Raw genomic sequence first — 8,440 nt, 5'->3', positions numbered from 1 at the left:
GTACAGTATATTCTGCTGCTACTTTTTCAGATCTTTTAGGGAAAGGTTTATCAGCCAAAAAACAACACTTTCTTGGGTGAAGGCGTCGTTCCAGTTGTGGAATTGCAGGGAGCTGATGCGTGGGGGTTTAGAAAGCCTGGGAACAAGTTCTCAAAAGTTACTGTTTTGGGGGTGGGGGATGGAATGACAATTTTCTAATCGTATCGCTGAATTTATTTTTTTATGATTCTTTGCCCATCAGAATTTTTGAAAAGTTTAAGAAAGTGAGGTTGAAGGTTTTAACCCTAAAAAGTTGACTTTGTGGTCAAAAATTTTATGAGCTGTGATTTTAGAAAAGCTGCCTTAACGTTTCATAGTCTTTCAGCATGGTGATGGAAGTCAAATCTGACAACTCTTTGAAGAATGAATTAAACAATTTCTTTAACCTTTGATGCTGACCCTTTCAGGAAAACATTCAGCTGAGAAAATTCTTTATATCAGGTCAGGATAATGTGAAATATGAGAGCAGTATGTAAATGTAGAGGAAGCTATTTGGATAACACTCCTTGTGAATAATTGTACTACATTCATCTCCCTTGAACTTTCTGCTGAACTTTCTCTTAGCAAAGACATGCTTTTGGTAAGCTACTGGAGTTTTTACTTGTTTCCTTCTACCCAGATTTTTGCGCTGAGATTTTTCCATAATCCTTCCTTTTAAAAAAGTTTCTTGTAAATGCAGTTTACTTTAAACTTCACATATTAAGGATGTTTCGTGTGATGTTCTATCATATCGTAGGCTGGTAGAGAATATATTTACTAAACTCCTTGAAAACATACTTCAGTTACAAAACAGATAAGCTATACCTTAGTTATTTCTTGTTTTAATATTTCCAGTTTAAAAATAGTGGGCTTACCATCTTGGTAATCCTTTATCAAGTCAAGAGAGATGTTGAGCAGTTCTTGTTTAAAGTCTTTCAGACAACCTGTGTGGTAGATGGAATTCATTCTTTCGTATTGGTAGCCAGTCACTGATTTTAGAAAGTCAACTTTTAGATACTAGTCCTTCTGTGTGTTTATTGGAGTGATCTTGCTGTTCAGAACACTTACACTGGACTTAATTAGGTGCTATCCAGTAACCCCATAGTACAGTAGTTTTCTCAGAAGTTAACTTGAAAGCATAGGGTTATTTTCCCCAGTGGAGAATGGTAATAGTTTTTGCACAAATTTGAGTTGCCTAAGCCCTAGAAGAAAGGTCACTTAAAGATGTACAGTCCCGAAAGGTTAAGTAAATTGTCCTAAGTCTTAGAGTGCTTGGTGACAGCTGAGACTAGAGCCTATAGGGAATGTTGTAACGGAAAAAGAATGGGTTTTGGAGTAAATCTGGGTTCAGATCTCAGCTTTCTACAATTACTAGCTTTGTGAGCTTGGGTAATGGAGTGAAATGTAACTAACATTTCCTTGTGTTCTCTGTGCCAAACACACATTACCTTACTCTGCAAAGTAATTTTTTATTTTATAGATGTGGAGTTGGAGGCTTTAAAGATCAAGTAATATGTTGTAAGATGATGGAAGTGGGGAATTTGTGAAAATGAAAGTGTACTTTTCTAAATAATGTTGATTGAATTCAGAAAATCCTAAAAAGGCAGTTACAAGGCATATTCTTAATATACAGTGGACCAGTTATTCTTATCAGCATAGTGTGTCCCTGTAGGCAAATCTGAGTGGGAATGCAAAATACAATTAGCTGCTTAGTGAACCTGAAATCAGAGGAAGGGGAATTAGTTGGATAACCTTATGATAGATTTAGTGTGGTGTATACTTCTCCCCTAAGCATTATCTGGATCAGGGAATTCATTCCCTAGGTAAAACCTTTTCTAAACTTGATCTCTGAATTATCCCTCCTTTTCTCCTTTCCCCTTCAGAAGTCCCCTTTTTTAGATACAGTTTACACACCATCTTTCTCTTAGGACATTCTTTCATTAGGTTGAGGACAATACAATTTAGTAAGTCCAGTGTCTAAGGATATATTATTGGTTTCCTTGATTGGATTTTGGATGTTTCAACCTTGAATTGATCCTGACTTCTCTATTTTCACTGCAACGTTAGTTTGGGGTGTTAACCTTGCTGTTGACCCCAGGTACCACCAACATATCTTTGTCTTGTTGGTAGGAGTGACCTGTTCAAGAATTGACTTACTCATATGGGCAGAATTCAGTTAGGTTTTTTTTTTTTCTTCTCTCTGTAGCCTTCGACTACCTGTAGGAGGCAGTATAACACAGTTTGTAAGAGCATTCTTGGGTTTAAGGTTAGGGGGACCTGAATCCTAATCCACTGCTTTCTTGGCAGGCAAATGATTTTAACTTCTAGTTCCCCTGTGTATGGAAAGTATACATATCAGCACATAATCACTTCGTAAATGCTAGCCATTGTTTATTAGCATCATTGTGTATATTTATCACAAATAACTATAACAGGGTTTTTTTGGTAGCCTAGTACCTCATGTGTCTCAGTGTTACCAATTTTGACAGTTTGGAAACCATTTTATCTTGTGGGATCAATCCTGATTCTAGAGAATAAACCAGTTTTCCTTTTCATACCTTCCGAGACTCTGGCCATCCAGTTCTTTAAACATTGAGACTTTCTCATACATGCAAATTTTTTCACCACTTCGTAAGAATGTCTTGCTTTAGCTTTCTCCTGTCTTATAAATGATGAAATGAGTTCTGTAGTACTTCAGGCAAGAATTCAGTTTGAGGCTAAGGGTAGTTCATACCCTTCATTCCCCTCAACTCCCCCCCCCCTTTTTTTTAAAGAGGGATGTTTTTTGAGAGGAGGTTGGCCAAATCTTAGAATATCACTAAGCGTTAACTTTTTTTCATGTTTTCTGAAAGTAAGAAAAGTTCTTTTTCATGAAATCCGTGGTGACCAAAGAATTATACATTCCTAAAAAGTTTGCTGTTCTCCTAATTGGGTGTTGGTTAAGATTGCCCATGGGAGAGTCAAAATATGCTGTCTCAGAATCTGTTCTGAGCCTTCTATTTCAGAGAGATCCCTGTATTCTTTATAAGGATGTAAGGGGCAACATACAGTTTTTATTTTGAGTAATAACTGTTTTCATCGAGGAAAGTTCAATGATTAGCTTATACAGGATTTGACCATTTGGTCCAGAGGACTTTAAAATTGCTTTAATAACAGTGGTTACCGCTGTATCTTGGTTCAGATCACTTTCTACCCAATTGTGAAATTTTCATAGCCTAAATCACACATTCTGTCAACTCTATCCAGTTTACTAAGTCTAAAACATACACTCAAATGTATTGCTATAAATTTCATTAATTCTTCTGGAAAGTAAATACTGAGATCAGTGATCTGATTGACATTATCAATGAGAATATGTTGAGGTCATCAACTAAAGTAAAAGTGAGTTGGTCTACAAGCCTTCTTTGCATTTGACAAAGATAAGGCTTAAAGTTTTTTATGTTTTTAACAATTTAGAAAGAAAGTCTGAAAAAACTTTCACTAAAGATGAGGGGTCCCTGGGCGGCTTAGTAGGTTAAGTGTCAGGCTCTTGATCTCAGGGTTGTGAGTTCAAAGCCCCTGTTGGACTCCACGCTGGGTCTAAATAAATAACCAGCAAACCTCTGGCCCATTAAATAAGCATTTTGTATAATATATAGGTTCTAACATTTATTATGTTTGATTCATTGAGCTGGTTCATTTCCCTTGTGTTTTTGACTTTTTAGTAGTGTCTTGGACTATACTCAATAGTGTATCGGATTGGCTTCTCTCCCTCTTAAATTTACTTACATTAGATCCAAAGCACTGGGAGATAAAACGTACAAATCAGACATTTTTTTCTGCCCTCAAGGAACTTGTAGTCTAGTAAGAAGAGACAGGCATAATGAAATGATAGGTACTGTGTTAGAAGTATGTTCAGGTTACAGTGAAAATACTAAAGAAAGTCATCAGTTCTACTTGGGAAAGTTGGAAGAAGCTTGTATAATTGGCTCTTGAACTTCATTGTGTTAAATGAATAGGTGTTGAACACGGACGGGAGGGCATTCCAGGCACTGCAGTTGGAAGCAGCATTAACAAAATAAAATTGATGTGTCTGAGAAGTGGATAATTTGGTTGCTGAGCAGGATGAAAAATCAGGTTTGAATAGGTAATAGACTATGGAGGGTCTTTTGTCATGCTAAAATGATTGTATTTTGTTCTGTTAACAAATGGGCAAACTATTTAGCAGTTTTAAATGGGAGGATCATGAAGAGATATTTTGCTGTTCAGAGACACCTGTGTAGTGCGTGTGCTTTGAGAAGAGAGCTGGCAATAAAGCGTATCTTTGGTATCTAAAACTGGCTGGAGGTTAAAATCACCTGAAAATTTTGACCACTGACCTATAGAATTGAAATTTCCATTTTCTTCAAAAATTTGGTTGTGGAAGTGGAATATTTATATACTTTGAGTATAGCGTTCCAGTGGGCTGCTGCAACAAAAGTAGTAAAGATTTTTTTTTTTTAAGATTTTATTTTTTTGAGAGAGAGCACGAGTGGGGAGAAGGGGAAGCAGACTCCCAGCAAGCAGGGAACCCGGTGTGGGTCTCTATCCCAGGACCCTGGGACCATGACCTGAGCGGAAGGCAGATGCTTAACTGATTGAGCCGCCCAGGCTTCCCAAGATTTTTGCTTTTAATGCTTTCAGTTTACACTTTGATGTTTTGTATCAGAAATGCCTTTTTTCTGCTAATCCATTTATTGAAAGGATTATAATTCTGGGTAGGGAAAGAATACTAGTTGTTGATTTTTTTAGCTAAATAGTATTTTCTTTTCCTTTGTGGATTGACTACACAGGAACTCACTGTTTGCAACTGAAGTTCTCTCTCCAACTCTTCCTTTCATAAGGGTGGGGGAGATTGGGTGGTGGTCTTGGCGTTCTTTGGGCCAGTTGGTGACATAATCTAGCTCCCCAAGCTAGAGTGCTGAAGACCGACCCTACAACACCCGCACAACGTCTAGTTAGTTGATCATTCAAGTTCTGTTGATTTTTATCTTCCAGATATTTTTCCAGGTTCTGACTCATCACCCCTCCCCCATTAACATTTTCATCTTAGGTTAGTGAAGGTCCTGGTTTCTTGCAAGTATGTTGCATTATTAACAGTACCTTCCCCTGGGTCACAGTATCTTTAGTTTTAGTTCCCTGATATTAATCCCCTACTTGCTGTCAACTTCTAATCCAATCAGATCACTGTAAGACACCTATAACAGTGGTTTTTAATTTTGTGGGGAGAATTTTAATCTCTCGATAACTCATGGAAACTATAGACACTTGCCTCAAAATGTTCATAAGTGCATATTTGAATTTCTTGGACTTTTGGGGGATCACCTTGAAGTTCTTTCAAAAATCTGGAATTGTGAGATGCTATAAGACTATCTTGTTCTTTTTAATGCTGTTTTATTTGCTTGGAATGCTCATCCTCCCATCCCACTTTTTCATCCTCTAAGGCTCTGCTCAGATCTTTTTTCCAAAAAGCATTCCCCCCCCACCACCACCAAGAAAATCCTGACGAGATAGACTTCCTCTCTGCTCTGCTGACACCTTTGTTAACACTCTTTAGTACCTTAAGAGTCTTGCCCACTAATGATCTTCAAGTTGGGAACTGTACTTACTCATTTGGGTCCCCAGTTGTAGAACTTGTCTAAAGTAGGCATTCCCTTTATGCTTATTAAATAATGTACTGAAGTCAGGATTTTTCGAGCTTTTAGGAGCTTTTTCCTCTGTGAGTTAAAATATGTATTTTTTTAGCTTCTCTGGAAGTAAATTTAAAGATGCATGTTATGTATATATTTTCTTTTTTGTATTTTCTTAATTTTAGAATTAATTCTAAGGTCTCGTCTAGATCTAAAATTACAATTTTACTTATGGGCATCTTCACAAATAAAAAACTAGAAGACTTTTCACATTTACAAATCTTTTTTTTCTTTTTTTTCAAGATTTTATTTATTTATTTGACAGAGAGACACAGCCAGGGAGAGGGAACACAAGCAGGGGGAGTGGGAGAGGAAGAAGCAGGCTCTCAGCCGAGGAGCCTGAGGAGGGGCTGGATCCCAGAGCGCTGGGATCACGCCCTGAGCCAAAGGCAGAGGCTTAACAACTGCGCCACCCAGGTGCCCCACATTTACAAATCTTTGATGTAAGAAATTGTCTGATTTTTGAAGTCTGATGTCCTTTTTTTAAAAAAAAATTTTTAAAGATTTTATTTATAAGAGAGAGTATGGGCACATACAAGCAGGGGGAGTGGCAGGCTGAGAGAGAAGCAGGTTCCCCACTGGGCAGGGAGCCCAGTGTGGTACTCAATCCCAGGACCCTGGGATCATGACCTGAGCCAAAGGCAGATGCTTAACCCACTGAGCCACCCAGGTGTCCCTGATCCCTGAATGTCCATTTTCTTAAAATCTTGTTTAGCCGGTTTAGACTAATGTCTGGGCTCAGTTGTGTTTTTCATTTTGGGAAAAAGAACAGAAAAGTTTCCCAGCATCTGAAAAGACCAGTTCTAGAAATACTTAAATCTTTTCATCAGTGTATTTTTATATATCAGTGAACTCATGTTACCAGTATACTCAGAGTGGGCATTTAGAATGTAAGGAACCAGAGACAGAGATGGGCATGAGTTCCTTAGGGAACTACTTTAAGATTTTTATGTTTAGTACTAAGATTTTCTTAATTTATTTAGTTCAGCAAATAATACCAGCAATTTGTTTTAATGCTATGTGCTTATTTAAGCTCTGATGTACCCAAGTGCCCAAATAATACTCCCCTTTGAGAGTACACGTACTCTTGACTTGGAAAGCCTTCATTGTGAAAAGCCTTTTTAATAGGTGCTACAGAAACAAGGCACAGTGCTCTAATCATTAGTGAAAAAGAAATTGGTGGTGGTGCTTTTATGAAAGCAAGGAACATTACTGTTCTTGTAAAACATGAGAGAAAAAAATAGTGGTTGAATAGTTGTGTTTGATTTGTATATTTTGTGTTAAAATAGAATGGGCAAATATTTTGGTGGATAGGCTTTTGTCTGAGTTATTTTTAAAAATCAGGACATTTGGTCTGATAATGGCTGAGAAGTTCAGAAATTGGGACTGGCCCAGAAAATGCAGAACACAGTGACCATCGCCTAAGATGACCATACAGTTAGACACAGCCTCCTCCTTAAAGGTTTGAACTGCCAGTGCATAAACTCTAGGTGGGTTTTTGATTTGCAAAAGCTAATTCACTGCTTCCACAAATACTTCATGATGTGCTGCCAAATTTTGATCAGTTGCTTAAAATTTTTGCTTCTTCCAAGTATTTATACTGTTATTGCAACATCAGAACTTTGAACCAAATGAGCTTTGCTGGGCAGGTATGACATGTGTAGCAAAGCTTAGTTTCAGGCCTGCATTAATGGAAGGTTCTTCAACTTCGAATGTTTCTTCAGTGAGTGGAAAGCATAAGCAAATTAGTAACAAAGTCTTATTCAAATAGTCTCCTAAAAGGGACATCAAGTAAACAGTATGATGCTTTTATAGAAAATTATACTGTAGCATTAATTGTTTTTAGTATTGGTTTAGTTCTTTATATATTCACACATTTTCATTCCCTTTTGGTAAATCGTTTGAAATTTCACAATGTACTAGTTTATGTGCAAGGTCTAAGGTTAAAACAATGTTTTTAAATCTCCCTTCCCTCCACACCTTCAAAAGCAAAAATTTGGGACTTAACTGGTGAATTAATTTGTTTTGCTTAATTCCCTCAAACCTTTGCTGATACCAGTTTTTAATGAAGACTGGGTGTTTGGTAGGAGGTAAAAAAAAAACCAGCTAATTTAGAGCATGAGACTTTTTGTATGATAGATCAAGAATGTGTGGGAGTAGGGTGTTATACTGTAAGGGCATTATGCGTGAGAGACACTGGGAAGGTAATAGACTGCCAAGGGTCAGCTGGAAATGAAAAGAAAAATCTCTACTTCCCATGCATGCTTCTTCTATAGTAATCATGTACCCCAGATTTGCAGGGTTATCTGTACTATTCCATTATCCGTGTGGAATACTGAAGTGGCCTGGAATTCTAATATTTTGGTTCTTTCAGTTGACTTCAGATACTTGAAAGCAACACAAAAATTCTTAAATGGACCACTGACCTGGTTTAGTTTCAAGGAAATTGAAATTATTTTATGTATGGCCTCCTATGTTCAGTACTCAGACTTAAACCTAATATTTTTGTAATTTAGCCGTACCCATATGGGGTTAAGTGGAGTTGTGGTATTGTTTCAGAATCTCACCACCAGTTAAAATACTATTTCCATGAAAATTCTTTTGCAGTCTTAACTGTGTTCCCAACACCTTTCAATTTTTTTCTTGAATTCTACCTTCCTCTCTTCTCTTCTCCAAGCATATCAGCTCTCCCAGCATGTTTACAATCTTGTATA

General features: G+C 37.3%; 1 protein-coding gene across 3 annotated transcripts in view; it reads left to right on the top strand.

Annotated features, from left to right (window-relative positions):
- Window positions 1–8,440, top strand: part of ZBTB10 (zinc finger and BTB domain containing 10) — a 35,461-nt gene that overhangs the window by 2,072 nt on the left and 24,949 nt on the right. The gene's annotated exons all lie outside the window — the stretch shown is intronic.

This window comes from Ursus americanus, chromosome 9 (genome assembly GCF_024610735.1).
Source record: "Ursus americanus isolate L20-20 chromosome 9, mUrsAme1.1.p, whole genome shotgun sequence".
Lineage (NCBI taxonomy): Eukaryota > Metazoa > Chordata > Mammalia > Carnivora > Ursidae > Ursus > Ursus americanus.
Note: the sequence above shows the minus strand (reverse complement) of the source record. Positions and strands in the feature narration are given on the sequence as shown.